Source organism: Neomonachus schauinslandi, chromosome 3 (genome assembly GCF_002201575.2).
Source record: "Neomonachus schauinslandi chromosome 3, ASM220157v2, whole genome shotgun sequence".
Classification (NCBI taxonomy): Eukaryota; Metazoa; Chordata; class Mammalia; order Carnivora; family Phocidae; genus Neomonachus; species Neomonachus schauinslandi.
Window position 1 is genome coordinate 159097658 of NC_058405.1, and position 24815 is coordinate 159122472.

The 24815-nt window shown below is 38.2% G+C and overlaps 1 protein-coding gene across 1 annotated transcript in view; it reads right to left on the minus strand.

Moving 5' to 3' along the window:
* The window catches only part of FAM126B (family with sequence similarity 126 member B), an 82830-nt gene that overhangs the window by 55141 nt on the left and 2874 nt on the right, over positions 1-24815 (minus strand). The window contains exon 3 of the mRNA XM_021702895.2: positions 1428-1527. The gene's annotated coding sequence lies outside the window, so the exon portion shown is untranslated. The remainder of the gene's footprint in view (positions 1-1427; positions 1528-24815) is intronic.

The window sequence follows — 24815 nt, forward strand, 5'->3', positions numbered from 1 at the left end:
TTATTTATTTGAGAGAGAGAGAACACATGAGAGGGGATAGGGTCAGAGGATGAAGCAGACTCCCTGCCAAGCAGGGAGCCTGATGCGGGACCCGATCCCAGGACTCCAGGATCATGACCTGAGCCGAAGGCAGTTGCCCAACCGACTGAGCCACCCAGGTGCCCCGGGCCTACAGATTACTTAAAAAAAAAAAAATTAGGGGCGCCTGGGTGGCTCAGTCATTAAGCATCTGCCTTCGGCTCAGGTCATGGTCCCAGGATCCTGGGATCGAGGCCCGCATTGGGCTCTGCTCAGTGGGAAACCTGCTTCTCCCTCTCCCACTCCCCCTGCTTGTGTTCCCTCTCTCACTGTCTCTTTCTCTGTCAAATAAATAAATAAAATCTTAAAAAAAAAAAAATTAAAATCTTAAAAGCAAAATTCAAGCCAATATTCCAGCTTGCAGCTCAATTCAGGCCATACTGCCTCACTTTCAGAGTATTTAACAAAGTAGAAAAGATATCACAGAAAATAATTATCTTTTTGGTGACCATGGTAATGGCAACTTTTATTAGCAAGCCCTGAATACAACATAATGAACAAAATAATAAACTGCTGGAACAAGATCTGATGGAAGTCAATAATTACTTGCCAGGAAGCAAACTCACAGAACTCATCCAAGTACAATAAGCTTTCCATTGCCTACATTGGTAGAAACTGTGTCCTAGCTGACAGTGAGCATGTATTTTTTTTTTTTTTTGGAAACTGTAGACCAACATTATTGGATAAACAAAGCTATACAATTATCAGGGAATCATATGAAATAGTAAAAAATGGTTTTACTACTGCAAATTTTCAAACTAAGCCAAAAACTATGAAAATATTTCAAGGTATAATTCTGAAATTTAAGCACTCAAGACGTGTGGTTATTATAAATACCAGCTTCTCTAACAAATAACCTAGGGCTGCACCATTCAATATGATAGCCACTAGCTACATGTGGCTATTTTAAATTAATTAAAATAAAATAAAATTTAAAGATTCAGTTCCTCAGTTGTACTAGCTACATTTCAAGTGCTCAGTAGTTACATGTGGCTATTATCTCCTATACTGGAGAGCATGGACACAGAACATGAACATCGTCAGAGAAATTCTACTGGACAGGACTAATCTCAGTGTAGCCACATAATATAATTATGCTGAGTATATTCAATTATTCAATAACTGTAAAGATCAGGCAACAAGGTTAAAAGGCACAACAATTCAAAAGGAAATACTTTCAAAAGTAAAACTCCAAGGCAATAATTAAGATGTGATTATTTCAAGTCTCTTAGGTAAAATTGCCAAATAAATAGAAACTACCCACCAAAGATAACCAAAAATTCTAACATGACTAATTGTATGGAAAACGCATTCTTTATCCTTTAAAAAGTTAAGTTCCATAATTTTACCTCTGTTCTAAGATCAGTTTTCTAAAGGAGGAGGTGGCACAGGAATGCGGCAGAATTCAAGTGTGGAATTCATTTGTTGAGACTTAAATATTCTCCAGCTCTATAAAAAATAAAAATTAAAAACTATGAAATACTGAGATAATATTCTTAAAATGTAATGAAGAGAACTTTAATAACACATTTATAACACAATTTATCTATTTTTTGAAATAATTAAGGATTAAAAAACTTTCTATAATAACCAGCATACACTTGTGTACCATCATCAAACCTAATTTAAAAAATACCAGATTTGGTGAATAGGAGTCCCACTTTTAGTTTCAAATTTCCCATTAATCATCTGTAAGACCTTGAATAGGTACTTAAATATTCTGGAGCTTCACTTGAATTATCTATAAAATTAAGTCCTTTTCAATAAAAAATTCTATGAATCCAACTTTTGGAACATGTTACAGTGATATCACTCTCATACACGCATGTGCAAACAATCATTAAGATTTCAATATGCTGTGTAACATCAGACTTAAATAAGAAGTATCAATGGCTATAAAATCATTTTGGTGAGATTCAGAGAACTGAAAATTTTATCATTTTTAAAAAGCACACAGAAAATGCTATTATTTGAAATTTGGGTACAAAACATATTAAAAGCTTTTTTGATCAGAATCCTTTTCAGATTGCTAAAAGTATACTTTCCTCATAAAGTAAAAGCTATTTTCAAGTAGTTGCTGACCACATTATGCTCTACCATTTTGATTCAAAACTGTATCACAACTTTAAAACCTAAAACCCCCCAAAAGTAACATTTTTAAATATGTTCATTAACAAAATGTGATTTAAAAAAATACAAATAATACAATAAAATTCTCTTGGAGTTAAGTTACATTATCATTTGCAAAATCTCTGATGTTTTTCAAACTAAAGATATGTTAGGGCCTCCTAATACAACAATAGCAGCTGACTTTTTAGCTCTTATCTACTATCACATGAGATTTTCACTTCCTGAGTTATGCAGTGGGTTAAAAAACTTGAAAAGGACTAACATAATATCTCTGGAAAGATACACCAGGAGCTGATCATACTTTGGGAAGGGACATCTGATGTAAAAGAAGTTCACTCTCTTTTTTTAATATTTTATTTTTAAGTAATCTCTACACCCAACATGGGGCTCGAACTCATCTCCAAGGATCAAGAGTTGCATGCTCTACCAACTGAGCCAGCTAGGCACCCCAAGGAAACTCTCGTTTTGTACCTTGGGAATTCTGAGCCACCAAGACAATTGCCAGATTTTGAAGCAGTGCAAGCAGGCAGTCTTGAAAGCTAGAGGGTCTCCAAAAATCTTTCAGGGTTAATGAAACAGATATTCACTAGGTTCTCAATTTAAGAAAGAGGGGAAAAAAAAAAAAAAACAAAAAGGGAAAAGGAAAGGAAATGGAGATTTATTAAACTTTAACACAGCTCAACTCTTGATAAACTGGAAGAAATAAGCCCCTCAGTCATTTGAGCAACAGAAAAAACATGGGAACCCTGTCAGGAAGGTAACACTGGAGCCTCTATGGTTCTTTCATACGTAAGGTCTGGCACAAAATAAAAAATTATTAAATATGCTAAGTGACAAATATATGACCAGTAATTAAGAGAAAACTAGACAGAGTCAGATCCACAGATGATCCAATAATAGAGTTCACACACAAGGACAACAATTTTAAATAATTCTGAATAACATACTAAAGAAAACAAAGGGGAAAATGGACCAAATGGATGAGACGGAGAATTTCACCAATGAATTAGGATCTATAAAAATAATTAAATGTACATTCTAGAACTGAGAAATACAATATATGAAATTAAGAACTCAATATATTGGTTTTATAGCAAACTGGACACAGCAGACCATACGATTAGAAGACTAAGTCAGTAAGAACTACCAAACTATAGCTGGAGAAAGAAATTAGGAAAGAAGACAGAAAGAAGAGTGGAAGGTACAGGAAAAGTTAGAGAAGAGGGTTAAGAGAAATGGAAGACATGCTCAAAATGTCTAGTATACATACAACCAAAGTCCCAGACAGGAGAAGAAAGAGATATAAGCAATATTCAAAGAGAGAATAACAGAGTTTTACAAAACTGTTGAAAGAAATCATTTCAGAGATTCAAGATACTCTGCCAACTCCAAGCAGAATATACTCAAAGAAAACCATGCCCACGAAATCATAATCAAACTATAAAAGGAAGGAGTGAAGGAAGAGAAAATTCATAGAAAAAAATTAGTTGATCTTCAAAGAAACAGTAAGACTGACAGCAAATTTCTCAATAGAAACAAAAGAAGCCAGGACATAAGAGAATGACAGTTACAAGGACAAAAGAAAATAACTACCAGTCTAGAATATAGTAAATATTCTCTAAATATCCAGCAAAAACATCCTTTAAAAATTTAGGTGCCGGGGTCCTAATCAGAAAAATATGCAGCCACGAATACTTTATCCAGCAAGGCTGTCATTCAAAATAGAAGGAGAGATAAAAAGCTTCCAGGACAAACAGGAATTAAAAGAATTTGTGATCACTAAACCAGCCTTGCAAGAAATATTAAAGGGGTACCTTTAAGCAAAGAGAGGGCCCAAAAAAGTAACACAGATCAGAAAGGAACAGAGACAATATACAGAAATGGTGACTTTAAAGGTAATACAGTGGCACTAAATTCCTATCTTTCTTTCTTTTTTTTTTTTTTTTTAAGATTTTATTTATTTGACAGAGAGAGATGCAGCGAGACGGGGAATACAAGCAGGGGGAGTGGGAGAGGGAGAAGCAGGCTTCCCATGGAGCAGGGAGCCCGATGCAGGGACTCGATCCCAGGACCCTGGGATCATGACCTGTGCTGAAGACAGATGCCCAACGACTGAGCCACCCAGGTGTCCCAAATTCCTATCTTTCAATAGTAACTCTGAATGTAAATGGGCTAAATGCCCCAAACAAAAGACACAGGCTATCAGACTGGATAAAAAAGCAAGATCCATAGGTATGCAAGAGACTAATTTTAGACGCAAAGACACCTCCAGATTGAAAGTGAAGGGGTGGAAAACGATTTATCATGCTAACGGACATTTAAAGAAAGTTGGGGTAACAATCCTTGTATCAGACAAATTAGACTTTAAACCAAAGACTGTAGTAAGAGATGAGAATGGACATACTACATCATAATTAATGAACCTATCCAACAAGAAGATCTAACAACTGTAAATATTTATGCCCTTAACATGGGAGTGGCCAATTATATAAATCAATAACAAAATTGAAAAAACACATTGATAATAATACAATAATAACAGGAGACTTTAACACCACCCTCACTGCAATGAACAGACCATCTAAGCAGAAGATCAACAAGGAAACAAGGGCTTTGAATGACACACTGGACCAGATGGACTTCACAGATATATTCAGAGCATTCCATCGAAAAGCAACCAAATACCCATTCTTCTCAAGTGCACATGGAACATTCTCCAGGACAGATCACATACTGGGTCACAAATCAGGTCTCTATCAGTGTTAAAAGACTGGGATCATTCCCTGCATATTTTCAGACCACAATGCTTTGAAACTTGAACTCAGTCACAAGAGGAAATTTGGAAAGAACTCAAATACATGGAGGTTAAAGAGCATCCTACTAAAGAATGAATGGGTCAACCAGAAAGTTAAAGAATTTTTAAAAATCATGGAAGTAAATGAAAATGAAAACACAACTGTTCAAAACCTTTGGGATGCAGCAAAGGCAGTCCTAAGGGGGAAGTATATAGCAATACAAACATTTCTCAAGAAACAAGAAAGGTCTCAAATATACAACCTAACCCCACACCTAAAGGAGCTGGAGAAAGAACAGCAAATAAAGCCTAAATCCAGCAGGAGAAGAGAAGTAATAAAGATTAGAGAAGAAATCAATGAAACAGAAACCAAAAGAACAGTAGAACAGATCAAAGAAATTAGGAGCTGGTTCTTTGAAAAAATGACTAAGATCGATAAACTCCTGCCCAGACTTAATAAGAAGAAAAGAGAAAGGACCCAAATAAATAAAATCATGAATGAAAAGAGGAGAGATCAGGTGCCTGGGTGGCTCAGTTGGTTAAGCGACTGCCTTCGGCTCAGGTCATGATCCTGGAGTCCCAGGATCCAGTCCCGCATCAGGCTCCTTGCTCAGCAGGGAGTCTGCTTCTCCCTCTGACCCTCCCCCCTCTCATGCTCTCTCTCTATCTCATTCTCTCTCAAATAAATAAATAAAATCTTTTAAAAAAAAAAGAAAAGAAAAGAGGAGAGATCATAATCAACACTGAAGAAATACAAGCAATTATAAGAATATATTATGAGCAAATATGTGCCAACAAATTAGGCCATCTGGAAGAAATAGATGTATTCTTAGAGAGATGTATAAACTACCAAAACTGAAACAGGAAGACATAAAAAACCTGAACAGACCCATAACCAGCAAGGAAACTGAAGCAGTAATCAAAAATCTCCCAACAAATAAAAGTCTGGGGCTCGATGGCTTCTCAGGAGAATTCTAACATTTAAAGAAGAACTAATACTTATTCTTCTGAAGCTGTTTCAAAAAAAAGAAATGGAAGGAAAACTTCCAAACTCTTTCTATGAGGCCAGCATTACCTTGATTCCAAAACTAGACAAAGACCCCACCAAAAAGGAGAATTAGAGATCAACAGCACCGATGAACATGGATGCAAAAATTCTCACAAGATACTAGCCAAGAGGATTCAACAGTATATTAAAAGGATTATTCACCACCACCAAGTGGGATTTATTCCTGGGCTGCAAGGGTGGTTCAACATCTGCAAATCAATCAAGGAGATACACTACGTTAATGAAAGAAAGGACAAGAACCATATGATCCTCTCAATAGATACAGAAAAAGCATTTGACAAAATACAGCATCCTTTCTTGATTAAAACTCTTCACAGTGTAGGGATAAAGGGAACATACCTCAATATCATAAAAGCCATCTACAAAAAGCCCACAGCGAATATCATTCTCAATGGGGAAAAACGGAGAGCTTTTCCCTAAGGTCAGGAACAACGGCAGGGATGTCCACTATCACCACTGCTGTTCAACAGAGTACCAAAACTAGCCTCAGCAATCAGACAACAAAAAGAAATAAAAGGCATCCAAATCGGCAAAGAAGTCAAACTCTCACTCTTTGCAGATGACATGATACTCTATGTGGAAAACCCAAAAGACAACACCCCAAAATTGTTAGAACTCATACAGGAATTCAGCAAGTGGCAGGATATAAAATGCACAGAAATCAGTTGCATTTCTATACACTAATAACGAGACAGAAGAAAGAGAAATTAAGGAGTTGATCCCATTTACAACTGCACCAAAAACCATAAGATACCTAGGAATAAACCTAACCAAAGACGCAAAGGATCTGTACTCAGAAAACTATGGAACAGTCATAAAAGAAACTGAAGAAGACACAAAGAAAAACATTCCATGCTCATGGATTGGAAGAACAAATATTGTGAAAATGTCTATGCTACCTAGAGCAATCTATACATTCAATGCAATCCCTATCAAAATACCAACCACTTTTTTCACAGAACTGGAACAAATAATCCTAAAATTTGTATGGAACCAGAAAAGACCCCAAATAGCCAAAGGAATGTTGAAAAAGAAAACCAAAGCTGGTGGCACCACATTCCCAGACTTCAACCTCTATTACAAAGCTGTAATCATCAAGACAGTATGGTACTGGGGTGCCTGGGTGGCTCAGTCTAAGCGTCTGCCTTCGGCTTGGGTCATGATCACAGGCTCCTGGGATCGAGCCCCACATCAGGCTCCCTGCTCTGCGGGAAGCCTGCTTCTCCCTCTCCCACTCCCCCTGCTTGTGTTCCCTCTCTCGCTGTGTCTCTCTCTGTCAAATAAATAAATAAAATCTTTTAAAAAAAAGACAGTATGGTACTGGCACAAAAACAGACACATAGATCAATGGAACAGAATAGAGAACCCAGAAATGGATCCTCAACTATATAGTCAACTAATCTTTGGCAAAGCAAGAAACCATACCCAATGGAAAAAAGGACAGTCTCTTCAACAAATGATGTTGGGAAAATTGGACAGCCACATACAGAAGAATGAAACTGGACCATTTCCTTACACCATACACAAAAATAGACTCAATGGATGAAAGACCTAAATGTGAGACAGGAATCCATCAAAATCCTAGAGGAGAACACAGGCAGCAACCTCTCTGACCTTGGCTGCAGCAACTTCTTGATAGACACATCTTCAAAGGCAAGGGAAACAAAGGCAAAGGAAACAAAGGGAAAAATGGACTATTGGGACTTCATCAAGATAAAAAGCTTTTGCACAGCAAAGGAAACAGTCAACAAAACCAAAAGACAACCGACAGAATAGGAGAAGATATTTGCAAATGTCTTATCAGATAAAGGGCTCTATAAAGAACTTCTCAAACTCAACACCCAATGAACAAATAATCCAATCAAGAAATGGGCAGAAGACATGAACAGACATTTCTCCAAAGAAGACATACAAATAGCCAACAAACACATGAAAAAATGCCCAACATCACTCGGCATCAGGGAAATACATATCAAAACCACAATGGAATACCACTTCACACCTGTCAGAATGGCTAAAATTAGCAAGTCAGGACATGACAGATGTTGGTAAGGAAGCTGTGAAAGGGGATCCCTCTTACACTGTTGATGGGAATGCAAACTGGTGCAGCCACTCTGGAAAACAGTATGGAGGTTCCTCAAAAAGTTGAAAATAGGGGGGCCTGGGTGGCTCAGTCAGTTAAGCATCTGCCTTCGGCTCAGGTCATGATCTCAGGTCCTGGGATCAAGCCCCACATTGGGCTCCCTGCTCAGCAGAGAGTCTGCTTCTCCCTCTCTCTCATCCCCACTTATGCTGTCTCAGAAAAAAAAAGTTGAAAATAGGGGCACCTGGGTGGCTCAGTCGTTAAGCATCTGCCTTTGGCTCAGGTCATGATCCCAGGGTCCTGGGATCGAGCCCTGCGTTGGGCTCCCTGCTCCGCGGAAGCCTACGTCTCCTCTCCCACTCCCCCTGCTTGTGTTTCCCTCTCTCACTGCTTCTCTCTGTCAAATAAATAGATGAAATCTTAAAAAAAAAAAAAAAGTTGAAAATAGATCTACCCTACAACCCAGCACTTGCACTACTGGAAATTTACCCCAAAGATACAAATGTAGTGATCCGAAGGGACACCTGCACTCCAATGTTTATAGCAGCAATATCCACAAAGAGCCCAGATGTCCACTGACAGATGAATGGAAAAAGAAGATGTGATATATATACAATGGAATACTACTCAGCCATTAAAAAAATGAATCTTGCCATTTGCAATGATATGGACGGAACTAGAGGGTATTAGGGTAAGCAAAATAAGTCAATCAGGGAAAGACAATTATCATATGATCTCACTCATTAGTGGAATTTAAGAAACAAGGCAGAGGATCATAGGGGAAGAGAGGAAAAAATAAAACAAGACAAAATCAGAGAGGAAGACAAACCATAAGAGACTCTTCTTTTAATCATAAGAAACAAACTGAGGGCTCGTGGAGGGGATGGGGTGGGAGGATGGGGTAACTGGGTGATGGACATTAAGGAGAGCACATGATGTAATGAGCACTGGGTATTATATAAGACTGATGAATCGCTGACCTCTACCTTTGAAACTAATAATAGCTTTTATGTTAATTAATTGAATTTAAATTTTAAAAAAATGTTAGTTTGGGGCTTTAGAAATTAAACACCCTTAAATAAAGACCATCATGGGTCTTTCATAAAATAAACTCCTCTTTACCGTGAACAATAAAAAAAAAAAAGAAAGTGACATGTGAAATAAGACATTCCCAGATAAACAAAATTTGAGGGAGTTCACTACCACCAGACCTGCCCTACAAGAGATGCTCAAGGGATTCCTATAAGGTGAAATAAAGACACTAGACAGTTAACTCAAAGCTTTATGAAGGAATAAACACCTCAGCAAAGGTAAATACATGTGCAATTATAAAAGCTAATATTATTGTAACAATGATTTATAACCATTTTTTACATGATTTAGGAGACTATACATTAAAAAGAACCAATATTAGTGTAAAAGCTAGTATTACTGTAACTTTGGCACATCTGTCCACATTTTGTTTTCTACGTAATTTAAGAAACTAATGCATTTATTTATTTATTTGCAAACACTTCCTAATTTGTACAAGAAGTTTAGGAGGAAAGCAGCATCTGCTCAAGGTACAGGTTTTAGATGACTAATTTATCTTCTAAGCACTGAAGAGGTGCTGAGGTTAATTTAATTATGATTTTTCCACGCCTCGTTATCATAAAAAGATTGTCATGATTGTACAGCAAGGTAATGTACAGTTACCAACCTTGACATTTACTTTGTTGTCAACTGCATAGAGAGTAAAAGAATTTGCTTATGTTTTGGAGCACACAACGTACAAAGATACAATCAACAACTGAAAGGGGTGGGAAACAGACCAGTAGAAATTTTATATGTTATTAAAGTTAGTATAAATTCAAATTACAGTGTTATTACTTTAGAAAGTTAAATGCAATCTCCATAGTAACCACATACACACACACACACACACAGCTACAGAATATACACAAAAGGAAATGAGAAATAAATGTAAACATTTCACTAAAAGTATCAACTAAATGCAAAAGTAATGCAGAAATGAGGAACAAAAAAGCAATAAAATACATAGAAAACAAATAGCAAAACTACAGAAATCCTTATCAATAATTACAATGTATGTGGATTAAATTCTTCAAAAAGACAAAACTTTTGCAGAACAATAAAAACGCATGATCCAACAATATGCTGTTTACAAAAGACTCGCTTGAGATCCAAAGACACAGATTGAAAGTAAAAGATTACAAAAAGATAGTCTATGCAAATAGTAACTAAAAGAGATCAAAGATGGCTATACTAATATCTGATAAAATAACTTTTAATTCAAAAAAAGAGACAAAGGAGGACATATAAAAGGTCAACACAGCAAGAAGACATAACAAACATTTATGCACCTAATGAGACCATCCAAATATATGAGGCAAAACTGACAGAACTAAAGAGAAAAATAGTTTATAATATTTGGAGACTTTAGTACCCCACAGAAGGAAATGAGGGAAACAGAGGATGTAAACAACACAATAATACAACGAGATCTAACACACGTATACAGAACACTGTACCCAACAAAAGCAGATACATTCTTCAAGTACAATTGGGTCGGGGCGCCTGGGTGGCTCAGTCGTTAAGCGTCTGCCTTCGGCTCAGGTCATGACCCCAGGGTCCTGGGATCAAGCCCCCACATAGGGCTCCCTACTCCGCGGGAAGCCTGCTTCTCCCTCTCCCACTCCCCCTGCTTGTGTTCCTGCTCTTGCTATCTCTCTCTCTCTTTAATAAATAAATAAAGCCTGGGTGGCTCAGTTGGTTAAGCAACTGCCTTCAGCTCAGGTCATGATTCTGGAGTCCTGGGATCGAGTCCCACATCAGGCTCCCTGCTCAGTAGGGAGTCTGCCTCTCCCTCTGGCCCTCCCCCTCTCATGCTCTCTGTCTCCCATTCTCTCTCAGATAAATAAATAAAATCTTTAAAAATAAATAAATAAATAAATAAAATCTTTAAAAAAAAAAGTACAATTGGGTCATTTTCCAGGATGGATCATATGTTGGGCCACAAATTAAGTCTCAATACATTTAAGAAAAACATATCACACATAGTATTTCCTGTGATCATAACAGGAGGAAGTCAGAAATGAACAGAAGAAAAATGGGAAAATCCACAAAACTGTGAAAATTAAACAACACACTTTAAAACCAAGAAGTCAAAGAAGAAATCACAAAATAAATTACAAAATATTTGAGACAAATGAAAATAAACACACAATATATAAAACTTATAGATGCAACAAAAGTGGTGCTAAGGAGGAAATTTGGAGTTATAAATGCTTACATTAAAAAAACAAGAGGGTTGCCTGGGTAGCTCAGTCAGTTAAGCAACTGCTCAGGTCATGATCCCGGGGTCCTGGGATTTAGCCCCACGTTAGGCTCCCTGCTCAGTGGGCAGCCTGCTTTTCCCTCTCCCTCTGCCTCCCCCCCCCACTTGTGCTCTTTTGCAGTGCTCTCTCTCAAATAAACAAAATTTTAAAAAGTATTTTTAAAAAATAACCACAATATCGTTACATCTAAGAAATTTTAAAATTCCTTAATATAATCAAATATCCAGTTGCTGTTCAAATTTACAATTATGTCAATTTTTTAAAACACTGAATCAGTATCCAAATGAAGTTTACATATCAGGACTGGATGATGTCTCTTAAATCTCTTTTAATCTATATGTGTGTGTATATCTTGTAATTTATCTGTTGAAGAAAACAGTTACCATTTTCCACATGTCTGGATTTGGCTAATTGCACCCTTATGATGATTTAATATATTCCTCTGCCTTCTGTAATTCTTATGAAATTGTGGTTGGATATAGCAGTTTGACCAGATTAGGTTTATTTTTCTGGGAGTTCTTATTGCGTTGTTTTGTCTGAAGGTTCATAACATCTGGCTGTCATGTTCTGTGATGTTACCAGCTATTGGTGATCAACACCTAAGATCTTTAGGGATTACCAAATGGTTATAAATAATTACCTAATTCTATTATTCTTTCTTCATTTAATTAGTTGGAATATTTCTAGAAAGAGAAACTTCCGTATCTAGTATTTGGTTACTTAGTAATAGCATTTTTACAGGAAAGATGGGATAAATGCTTAACTTTTTTCCCTTTATTTACCAGTTTCCAAAATGAGTTGGTTAACTAGAATCCTCTAATGGTAGCCAATTAGTTTTGCTTTAAGTATCATTATAAACTCACGGGCTAAATATACTTGATGTGTTTCAACCCACTATAATTATTATTCTTACTAATACTCAAATTGTCCCATCTTTGCCCAATGGAAGCTTTTTCATGCTTGGCTTCTATGAAGGCAATAGTTAACTCAGCAAGCCTGGGTTGTTCAAACCTTGCACATTCCCAAGAAGGGTTTGTTATTGTGGCCACTGGCTAGTGTATTACTTTCCTAGGGCTGCCATAACACAGTACCACAAACTGCATGGCTTAAAACAGCATAATATTATCTCTCAGTTCTGATGGAGGCTAGAAATCTAAAATCAAGATGTCAGCAGGGCCATACTTCCTCTGAAACTTGCAGAGAATACCTCCTTGCCTTTTCAGGTTCTGGAGTTGCCAGCAATCCTTGGTATTCCCTGGCTTGTAGATGCATTACTCCAACCACTGCCTCTGTTGACACATGGCTATCTTCTTACTGTGCCTGTGTCTCCTCTCCTCTTCTCTTCTTATAAAGACACCAGTCATATTGGATTAAAGGTCCACCCTCCTCCAGTATGACTTCATCTTATCTAATTACATTTCCAACGACCCTATTTCCAAATAGGGTCAAATTCTGAGGGAATGAGAGTTAGTCTCCAACATAACTTTGGGGCAACATGTTCAACTCTAACAACTGGCTCCTGGAAAATGAACTCCTGAAATGTTCTGGTAAGTGTTTTGCATTCTTGGGGCTTGAATCAAACTGTACCAGTCTGCCGAGGTAGCTTGTATAAACAATGTGACTATGGTAAAATCAGCTTTCCTTTAGGAGGTCTGAAACTTCAGGAACTATGCTCTGTATGACTGACCCCCCAATAAAAACCCCGGACATCTAGGCTCGAGATCTTCCCTAGTAGGCAACATCTTACATGTTGTCACAACTCATTACTGGAATTAAGCACACATTAAGCACATCCTGTTCAACTCCACTGGGAGAGGACTCTTGCAAGCCTGCACCTGGTTTCCTCCAGATTTCACCTATGTGCCTTTTATTTGGCTGATTTTTATCATTTCACAGTAATAAAGTATAACTGAATATAATGACTTATGAGTGATTCTAACAAATCATGAAACTTGGGACTAGTCATGGGAACCCCCAACATAGCTCAAAAGCTCTTTTGACATAAACCTAGTGAATGATGATTAGAGATAAGTAATCTCTAAATGATCTTCTAACTTCCTGATAGGACTAGAAGTTCCAGGTTCATCTTGTACAGTTCCTGCCCTAGACTTAGGATCAAACATTTCTCCAAGAAACCCTTGTTCCTTTCAGGGGGAACTAATAGAGACCATATTCTGGATGCTAAAGATGGGCATGCCTTAAATACAACTTATTCCAGGAAATTACGCTGAATCTTAGAATAAATCTTTCAAGTACCAAATAAATGTTTAAAGTAGTTGGTATTTAAAGAATCAAGGAAAGCAGTAGTATCTGGGTTTGGTGGCATTCTTACCTCTAAATAATTCTCTTCCTTACCTAGTTAACTGACAAAATTCAGGAGAAGCTCTTCCTCAAGAGAAAAAATATTTGAGGGAGAGGCAGGCTCCCCATGGAGCAGGGAGCCCAACATGGGACTCGATCCCAGGACCCTGGGATTAGGACCCTGAGCCGAAGGCAGACACTTAACCAACTGAGCCACCCAGGTGCCCCTTGAGTTAATCATCTTTAACCATAATCCAGAACTACTATTAGGAAAAGAGAAGGCAGGGAATTGGATAAAAGGGGATAGAGTAGGGGTGGGCATCTAAGTGCCTAAATATTTCTTCCTTTTTTCTTATCATGACCATTATTCCTTTTGGAATACTACTAGAAAACAGATGTACTGTTTCTAATTTTAAATATAATTAAATGTATACAAAGGAGCTTATCTTTAAAATTTAGATTTACAGGGGTGCCTGGGTGGCTCAGTCGTTAAGTGTCTGCCTTCGGCTCGGGTCATAGTCCCGGGGTCCTGGGATCGAGCCCCGCATCAGGCTCCCTGCTCGGCAGGAGGCCTGCTTCTCCCTCTCCTACTCCCCCTGCTTGTGTTCCCTCTCTCACTGTCTCTCTCTGTCAAAAAACAAATAAAATCTTTAAAGAAAAATTTAGATTTACAAATTAAGAAAACAGCTAGTCACATCTGTCAATCTTTTTTTCTTTATAGCATTATGCTTTTTGTTTTTTAATGAATTCCTTCCCTATGCTAAGTTTAAAAACATATCCACCTCAGGGCACCTGGTGGCTCAGTCACTTTAGCATCTGCCTTCAGCTCAGGTCATGATCCCTGGGTCCTGGGATTGAGTCCTATGTCGGGCTCCCTGCTCAGCAGGAAGTCTGCTTCTCCATCTCCCTCTACCCCCCCCCCCCCCCCCCCCCCCCCGCTCTCAGGCTGTCTTGCTTCCTCTCTCAAATAAATAAATAAATAAAATCTTTAAAAAGAATACCCACTTATATTTTCTCCATAAAGATTCTGTATTATTACTAGTATTATTTTATTAGTTAATATTTATATGGCATTTATTATATGTGGGGCACTATTCTAAGCATATTTATTTTTTTAAGATTTTATTTGGGGGAGGAGATTTTATTTTTAAGTAATCTCTATACGCAATGTGGGGCTCAAACTCACAATCCTGAGATCAAGAGTCACATGCCCTACTGACTGAGCCAGCCAGGCATCCTCTAAGCATTTTTATTTTTTTTTTTATTTTTTAAAAGATTTTATTTATTTATTTGACAGAGAGAGAGAGATCACAAGTAGGCAGGCAGGCAGAGGGAGAGGGAGAAGCAGGCTCCCCGCTGAGCTGGGAGCCTGATGCAGGGCTCGATCCCAGGACCCCGGGATCACGACCCGAGCCGAAGGCAGATGCCTAACCAACTGAGCCACCCAGGCGCCCCCCTCTAAGCATTTTTAAAAATTCATCTACTGTTTATAAAAACCCCATATGGCTGGTACTGTCCTTATCCCCATCTTCTAGATGAAGAAGTCACTGATAGTTTAAATCACTTGTGCAAGGTCACATGGCTAGTAAGTGGTGAAGCCATGTCTCATCAACCTAGACTACAGGAACTCTGAACATCTCATGAACCCACAGGATATTATACTTGTTCATTACACTGAAAACATCCTGCTTAATTTACCTGGGTTAGTAAGATACCTTGGAAAGATACAGGCATGCCAGAGAGTGGAGAATCACACAGTAATTTAGGAACCTGAGACCTTGATGAAGTCCCTAGGGATCTAGTGTCCAGAAATACCAAGACATTCTCTTCAAAAGGACATGCTGCCATGGCTCAGCCCATCATCACCACTTAGAAAGAAACATGGTCCTTGGTGGACCTCTTTAAATTCTGGAAACAAAATAAACCATTATTTTAAAGTGCTGCTCTGTCCCATTTCTGGAATAGCCAATAAAGCTGCCAGTTTTTGTTTTTGTTTTTTTAAGATTTTATTTATTTCTCTGATAGAGAAAGAGACAGCGAGAGAGGGAACACAAGCAGGGGGAGTGGGAGAGGAAGAAGCAGGCCTCCTGCTGAGCAGGGAGCCCAACTCGGGGCTCGATCCCAGGACCCTGGAATCATGACCTGAACCGAAGGCAGATGCTTAACGACTGAGCCACTCAGGCACCCCAAAGCTGCCAGTTTTAAATGGGGCCCAGGACATGACAAGGCAGTGTAGCAGGCCAATGTGGCAGGGCAAGATACTGTTATTTGGGCCTTAGGATCCAGCAAACTCAGTGCTGTTTGAAATGTTTGTGGCAGATATATAAAGCTACCAATAGGCCCTGATAAGAGAATCACAACACAAACCACCTAGGCATAAAGCCCCACACAGAATAGGGTTTTTCAATCTTGGCACAATTAGGAGGTTGGTCACTCCTAACGCTGCAAGGGGCTGTCCTGTACATGGTAGGATATTTAGCAGCATCTCTGACCTTTCCCCCAGTAGATACGAGTAGCACTCCTCCCAAGTTGTGACAAAATGTATACAAACATTGCCAAATATTTCTTGGGAAGCAGTATTGCCCCTAGTTGAGAATCACTGCTTTAAATATTTTATTTATTGGGACGCCTGGGTGGCTCAGTTGGTTAAGCGGCTGCCTTCGGCCAGGGTCATGATCCCAGGGTCCTGGGATCGAGTCCCACATCGGGCTCCTTGTTCAGCAGGGAGCCTGCTTCTCCCTCTCTCTCCTTCTGCTTGTGCTCTGTCAAATAAATAAAATCTTTAAAAAAAAATTTTTATTTATTTATATATATATAGAGAGAGAGAGAGAGAGAGCACAAGCAGGTGAAGGAGAATTCCAAGCCGACTCCATGCTGAGTGCAGAGCCTGACGGGCTCAATCCCACGACCCTGAGATCATGACCTGAGCCAAAAATTAAGAGTTGGACGCTTAACCAACTGAGCCACCCAGGCGCCCTGAGAATCACTGCTTTAGAATAAAGCTATGCCCTCTTCTGTAGAGGATTATGCTACTTTTGAGAAAGAGCTCCTTGCTTGGCTTTTGGGTTCTGATAGAGAATGACCATGGGGCACCAAAGTGACCATGTGACCTGATCTACCTTACAGAACTGGGTGTTCTAACCCACCAAGCAATAAAGTTGAATGTGCTAGCAGCATTACATCATTAAGTGGAAGTGATACTATACCAGACATTAGTTCTTCCTATCCTTAGGGCACATGAGATGATAGTTCTCTACCTTCTTTAAGTCAGATGTGACCTCTTGACTTGCTTTGACCAACAAGTGGAAATGATTCCTGTGGAAGCATTTAAATGCCAGTATGCACTCTCCAGCCTGTTCCTCCCTTGCCACTATGAAAATAGAAGCAGGGAAAAATATAAACATGTACTGCTGACCCATCATATGGAAAACAGCTGCCCTGCAGTCACCCAGACTTTCAACATTTTACATGAGAAAAAACAAATCTTTTTTTTTTTTATAATTTTAAGCCATTATTTGAAAATCGGTTATTACCACTACATAAGTTGCTTATATACTTGACTATAAAAGGTTATATATAAGGTTAGGACAGGCCCTGGAAGCACAAATAAGCCTTAAAAACAAATGGCTCAAACACCCATGGCACACACTTCTACTTAATGTCAACATTCCCTTAATCTATGAACTTGTAGAGTTCCATATGATCAAAGAAAGAAAAATTCCGGCCTGGTTTACATATGGTTGCATATGAGATGCTGGCATTACGCTGATACAGAGGTGGCCCTGAAACACAGGAGATTTACATATTCACCATGCCTGAAAAGAAAGATGACCAGAGGTAAATATCTAAGGACTGGCTACACAGGGTCTGTCACTGTACTTGCTTAATATGCTCATGAACAAAATGGCCCAGTCAGTAGGAACAGAAATTACACCCTGGCTCAACACAGATGTCCCTCATCAATGTTAACGTATAATTCCATGACATGCCAAGCTATCTCACACCTCCATGCATTTTCTTAAGCTACTCTCCTCCTCTCTAGAATGCCTTTCAAATACCCTCTAACCTAACCGCCTTACTCTTTCAAGACTCAGATGAATAGTCACTTCCTCTTTAAAGCCTTTCTTAGCATACAAGCTGGTTATCCATTCAAAGCCCCTTCTTTCCCCCTCATTCACAAATTCTCAACCTAGAGTCCAGAGACCCCCCCCGGAATCTGTGAATAAAATTCATAAACTTTGATGGGAAGAAAATTATATCATTCTTTTTATTTTTATTTAATTTTTAAAGACTTATTTAATTATTTTAGAGAGAGAGCATGCACGAGTGGAGGGAGGGGCAGAGGGAGAGAATCTTCAAGGAGACTCCCCACTGAGCACAGAGCCTGACGTAGGGCTCCATCTCACCACCCAAGAGATCATGACCTGAGCCAAAACCAAGAGTTGGATGCTTAACCTACTGAGCCACCCAAGCACCCCATATCATTCTTTTATTTTTAATCTCTAAAATTTATCATTTCATTTGATTATAAATGTAAGCAAAACAACAACAAAAAAAAATCCACAGTATTTTCTATGTCTTGGGTCACCAACAGATATCACAGGTGGTTTCACATCAAATTAGAGTTGTTGCAGACATCAAAACATCATTTATATTCATCACTACTTCATGCCACATATCTCTGGTTAAAGAGCTTTTGCCCCATGCTGGGAAAAAAAAAAGTTTCCAACGACAGTCTCTCTTCTTAAGCATACAAAAAAACATCACAAGTGATTCTTTTAGGACCTCTTTCTTTAGCCTTTAGAGAAGGGAAACAGCCTTCATTCCCTCTCCTTAGGAAACAGAGAACAACTGATTTCTTTTCATTAATATTGCTCTTTTAAAGCAATCACCTCTCCCTCTCCATCTTAAGCTGCTTGTAAATTGATGAGGTAGGTAGAATCACAGTGGTAACTAGTCCTAACAGCACACAGTACTTAATACTTTCCATTCCCAGAAAACTGTGTAGAGGCTTATTAGTCCTATTATTAAACCATAGCTTCTCTAGGGCAGGGAATATTCCTCAGTTGTGTTTGCATTTCTAGTTCCTAACAAGGCCTAGCACACAGTACTGAATTCAATTCTATTGGATGAATGCCTTAAAAACAACAACTGGGCAGTCAGCAGCAGACTCAGCAGAGAGAGAAGCAAGTATGGCAAAGACTACTAGTTCCCACCCAATACAGATGCCTACCTCCACCCCCACTGATATAGTCTATATGCTCAACTATTTCTGAACCTCACTTATAGCCAAATACGGCCAAATTACTAAGTTCTGGTAAATGAGATCAGAGGAAATACTGTGTGAGTAACTCTAGAAAGGTTTCTTAAAAGATAAGAGGTGTGCCCCTTTAGTTCTCTGCCTTTCTTCTTCCTTCCCTTTGCCTAGAACTTGGATGTGATGACTGGATATCCAGCAACTATTTTGTGACCTTGAGAATAGAAGCCACATGCTAAAAATGGCATAGGAAAAAGACAGGAGGAGCCTGGATCCTTGACAACTCTGGAGTTGCCATATCAGTCCAGACTGCCAATTTCTGATTTTTTTTTTCCACAAGACAAAGAAATGAACTACTATCTTGTTTAAGCGATGGTTATTTCTTATCTCTGTATCTAGCAGTCAAACACAATTCCTCACTGATAAAGTGAAAAAGAGACTCCAGCAACAAATCTGTGGTCTAAGATGCCAAGAGCCATCTCAGCTATGCTTCAACTTAATGATGATAAAATGTAAGACATTTCCACTGAAACGGGATAGAGTAGGAAGCAAGACTAAACAAAGAGCCCATACTCTGTGAAGGTACAGCACCAGTATAGCTCAGTTGGAGGGGTGTTTATAGTAGTTTGGTACAGTGACAAGATTTCATAATGCAGTACTGTAATTTCTTGCCAACATTTAGGAGTTATGTTCTAGAAAACTAATGTAGCTTATAAAACTGTGACTGGCAAGACCAAATTATATGAAAATAAGAGGTTAGGAAAAATAAACATTTTGATGAAACGTGTTAAATCAGCTGTTTAAAAGCTGTCCAAATAAAAAAATCAGTAACCTTTCTACAGAATAACCTCCTTCAAGTTTTCAGTAATATTGTTGTATGCATAACAATCAAATAAGGTTGATTTCCCACATATTACACAGATTACTTCATAAAGATTTTGAACCTGCCCTACCTAGCTTGCCATTTAACATCTTTTGTACTTATGTTTTTATTTGTACTTGGTTAAGTCTCAACAAATATTTCAAATCTTAGTGAAAGTGTCATTTTTTTGGACTGCTTTTCATCCTTACAGTAAGAAAATGGAAAATAATCTGAATGTTTGTGTCTCACCACAATTCATATACTGAAATACTAACCCCCAATATATTGGTATTAGGAGGTGGGGACTTTGGGAGGTGATTAGGTCATGAGTAGGTAGAGCTTTCATAAATGGGATGAGTACTTATAAAAGAGACCCCAGAGAGCTCTCCTAGCCCATTTGCCATCTCATAACACAATGGGAGACAGCATTCTCTGAACCAGGAAGTGGGCTCTCAGTAGAAAAACAATTTGCTGGCACATTGATCTTGAACTTCCCAGCCTCCATAACTGTTAGAAATAAATTGTTGTTTAAGCCACCTAGTTTATCATACTTTGTTATAGCAGCCCAAACTGACAGAGGTCTTTTTCTATTTCTCCATTCCCCTGAATTTAGGCTAGCTTTGCAAGTTGCTTTGACCGACAGAAATGTGATGGAAAGGACATTATGTAAGTTCCAAAGCCTAAGCCCTAAAGACAGCATGGAGCCCTGTAGCTTCTACCTTCACCTTTTTAGAATGCTACCATGAAAATGCCATGTAAGGTTGCCAGACTAGCTTACTAGAGAAAGACAAGCTACACTGAGAAGACTGAAGCACTTTAACGGACAGCTAGCACCAAGTGCAAACATGTGAGTGAGGACACGCTGTACCTTCCAACTCAGTCAATTCTCCAGGCAGATTCGACTACATGAGAGAGCTAAGTGAAACCAACAGAGGGACTGCTTAGTCAACCTACAGATGATGAAAAATAATAAATCTCTTTGCCCTAAGTCATTAAGTTTTGATGTAGTGTGTTAGGCACCAATACCAAAAAAGCCCCCCAAAACTAAAATAAACAAAAAACCCCAACAACTTGATACTTAATAGTTCCTTAAGATGAGAAAAATCACTCAAGATTTTTCTGTTTTTATCTTTAATTCACCTATTGTAGTATCCTGGAGGTTATGCTGACTCCAATGCTTCATTCCACTATTATTAAAAAAACCTGAAATTAATGTATGAAAGTACAACAGGGAGCCATTAAAGTATTTTGCATAAAATAAGTAATATGTAATAGGTACTTCTGAAAGAACACTCTGATTGCACTACAGAATGGACTGGAGGGAAAAAAGACTGACTCCAGGATAACACATAAGACTATTGGAATGGGGTGCCTGGGTGGCTCAGTTGGTTAAGGAACTGCCTTCGGCTCGGGTCGTGGTTCCAGGGTCCTGGGATCGAGTCCCACATTGGGCTTCTCCTGCTCTGCGGGGAATGTGCATCTCCCTCTGCCTCTGCCTGCCAGTCCCCCTGCTTGTGCACTCTCTGTCAAATAAATAAATAAAATCTTAAAGAAAAAAAAAAGACTGCTGGAATGGTCCTAATGAAAAGCCTAGAAAGAGGCTAGAGGCCTAAACTATCACTGCTGCTGCCGCCACGACTACTATATTTACTATATACAGTATTTAATGCATTTATGATGCATTAAATACTGTAATAAGAACCTTACTTATATTTGCTCATTTAATCTAATTACCCTTTAAATTTTTTTTTTTTTAAATAAATAGACTCACAGGAAGTTCCCAAAATATGTGCCAGGAGGTCTCAGATACCCTTGGTCCAGTTTCCCCCAATGGTAACATCTTGAATAACTATGGTAAATATCAAGACCAAGAAATTCACACTGGCACAATCTACAGAGGTTATTCAGTTTTCAGCAGTTATATAACCACTCACTTGTCTGCGTGTGTGTGTTTGTGTAGTTCTATACAATTTTATAACATATGTGTATTTGTGTAACTACTGCCACAATCAAGATACAGGCTGTTCTATCAAGAGGCTCCCCTCTCCCTGATCCTTAACCCCTGGCAACGATTAATCTGCTCTTCATCTCTATAATTTTGTTATTTTAAGAACATTATATAAATGGAATCATACAATATGTAACCTTTGGAGAGTGGCTTTTTTTTCACTTAAGACTCTTCCACGATGTTACATGTATCAACAGTTCATTCTTTTTTATTGCTGCATACTGGTCCATTGTATAAATGTGCCAGTTTGTTTAACCATTCACTTGTTGAAGAACATCTGGGTTGTTTCCAGTTTGAGGCTATTAGGAATTAAGTTGCTATGAGCATTCATGTACAGATTTTTATGTGAATATGTTTCAATTTCTTTGGAATAAATGCCCAAGAATGCAATTGTGCAGTTGTACAGCTCTTTTTAATGACAAAGAAATTGAGGCTATAAATGTGGAGCTGGAATTCTAATCCAGATGGTACACCTCTAAGTCTTAACTCTTCATACTTCTAAAGGTGTAGAAATTGAGAGAAGTAAATGGAATTTAAAAAGTAGCAAGAAGGTAGAGTCAACAGAACCTAGCGTTGTTGACATGAGGGATATGAATGAAGTGTCAAAGGTAATACCAGGTTCTAGCTTCGGCACGTTAAATGATAGAAGGTAAAATATGAATTCACTTTTATACATATTGTATTTGAGGGACCTGCAGGTCATCCTCATCTAGCAGGCAATTAGATTTACAGAATAGGAACCAGAGATCAAGAAAAAGCTCTGGATTAAAGACAGACTTAAGAATCATATTTAGATGCTAACTGAGCAAATGAAATCAGAGGGACAAGGTAAAGAATAAGAAGAGATCTGACCACAGAACTCTGAACAGAAACATTTGTACCTTCTAGTTTTTTTTCCACAAACAAACAGTAAGTACTGTGATACACTGCAAGTCCATATTAACTTTAGATTTTACAATCATCAAGTAGAAAGGACAGGAGTATACTCCCCACTCCTTTTTTCAATTAGAAAGAAAGAACTACAAAAAGAATACATGCTGGTTAAAAAGCCTCACTACTACTCTGTTTAATACCATAATGGTGGATACATGTCATTTTGCATTTGTCCAATGTACAAAGACAAGACTGAACCCTAATGTAAGCTATGGACTTTAGGTGATAATGATGTATCAATGTAGGTTCATCAATTGTAACAAATTTACCACTCTGGGGGATATTGATAATGGAGGAGGCTACACATGTGTGTGAGGCGGGTATGCGGTATGTCTTTGTACCTCCTGCTCAATTTTGCTGTGAACCTAAAACTGCTCTAAAAAATAAAGTCTGATTTAAAAAAATTGCTTTTAATCCTCCATACAAAAGAATATATAAAAAATTATTAGTTTCATTCCCTACTCAGCATCCAACTCCCTCCACACATTTTTCCCAAAAAAATATATGGGGAAAGGAATCTAAGGAAGTTAACTGACAAATCTTAGTAGGTAACAAAAATCTATATTAATTAAGAACCAAGCACTATCAAGAGTCAAGGATTATCTCAATTATATGCAATTTTAAAAAGAGTTAAGGGGCCATAATAACAAAAGTAATGGATATTGAATTCTAACATTTTTGGGAGTTCAGTGTTTTACATAGAACAAAATAACTATTGGGGCACCTGGGTAGCTCAGTCGTTAAGCGTCTGCCTTCGGCCCAGGTCATGATCCCGGGGTCCTGGGATGGAGCCCTGCATTGGGCTCCCTGCTCAGTGGGAAGCCTGCTTCTCCCTCTCCCACTTCCCCTGCTCGTGTTCCCTCTCTCACTGTGTCTCTCTCTGTCGAATAAATCTTAAAAAAAAACTGACAAAAGCTAAAATTAAAATAAAAAAAAAGAACAAAATAACTATTTTGTAACCCATGCTTTGCCATTCAATAAACTGGTGTCACTTACCATATTTTATTACTTTTTTTTTAGCAGTTACATTTCAAACCTAGAAAGAACTATAATTCTATAAATGATCAAAGTCATACCTCTTAATACATTATTGTGTTTTTACATCTTTCTCCAAAATTAGTCTACTCATCTGCTTTTTCTTATACTTGTCTCCATGGCAGAGATCCAAACAGAAAAGTCTAGACTTCGTTAAAGATGGACCATGAATTTCTAAACAGGGCACAAAGTCAACACATACGCAGTTTCAAGGTTTTTTTGTTTTGTTTTTTGTTTTAAAGATTTTATTTATTTGACAGAGACAGACACAGCGAGAGAGGGAACACAAGCAGGGGGAGTGAGAGAGAGAGAAACAGGCTTCCCGTGGAGCAGGGAGCCCAATGCGGGGCTGGACCCCAGGACCCTGGGATCATGACCTGAGCTGAAGGCAGATGCTTAACGACTGAGCCACCCAGGCGCCCCCAGTTTCAAGTTTTAACATATATTAACATATATATGAGTGAATGTTTACACAGAAGATAAATGTATATCTTCATTATATCATAGCAATATCCCAAAAAGAACTTTAATCAAGAAAACATCCAATTTTTATTTTCCAGTTCTATTTAATTCTAAAACCAGATGGCTTTCAGAGACATTAAGGAAACAAGATATGACTAAACATCTGTGCAAATTAGCACAGGTCTGAATTGTGGAAGAAATTAGTTTGGTTTATGGAAAGCCAAGTAAAAATTAATCCAAACCAAAACTTACTCAGGACCATTTTTACTTCCGGCAACTTTAGCTGCTGGTTAGAAAATCTAGACCTGCTATGACATTAAATGGTGAAATTTTATTGGACTATAAAAATATTGGTAGATTTAGCAGCCCTTTCTTTCGATTGAAAACTACTGTTGCTATTTCATACCACAAGTATGAGAGCCATGAATTAGATCAATAATTCTAAAGTGGAAGCCAGTGATAAAC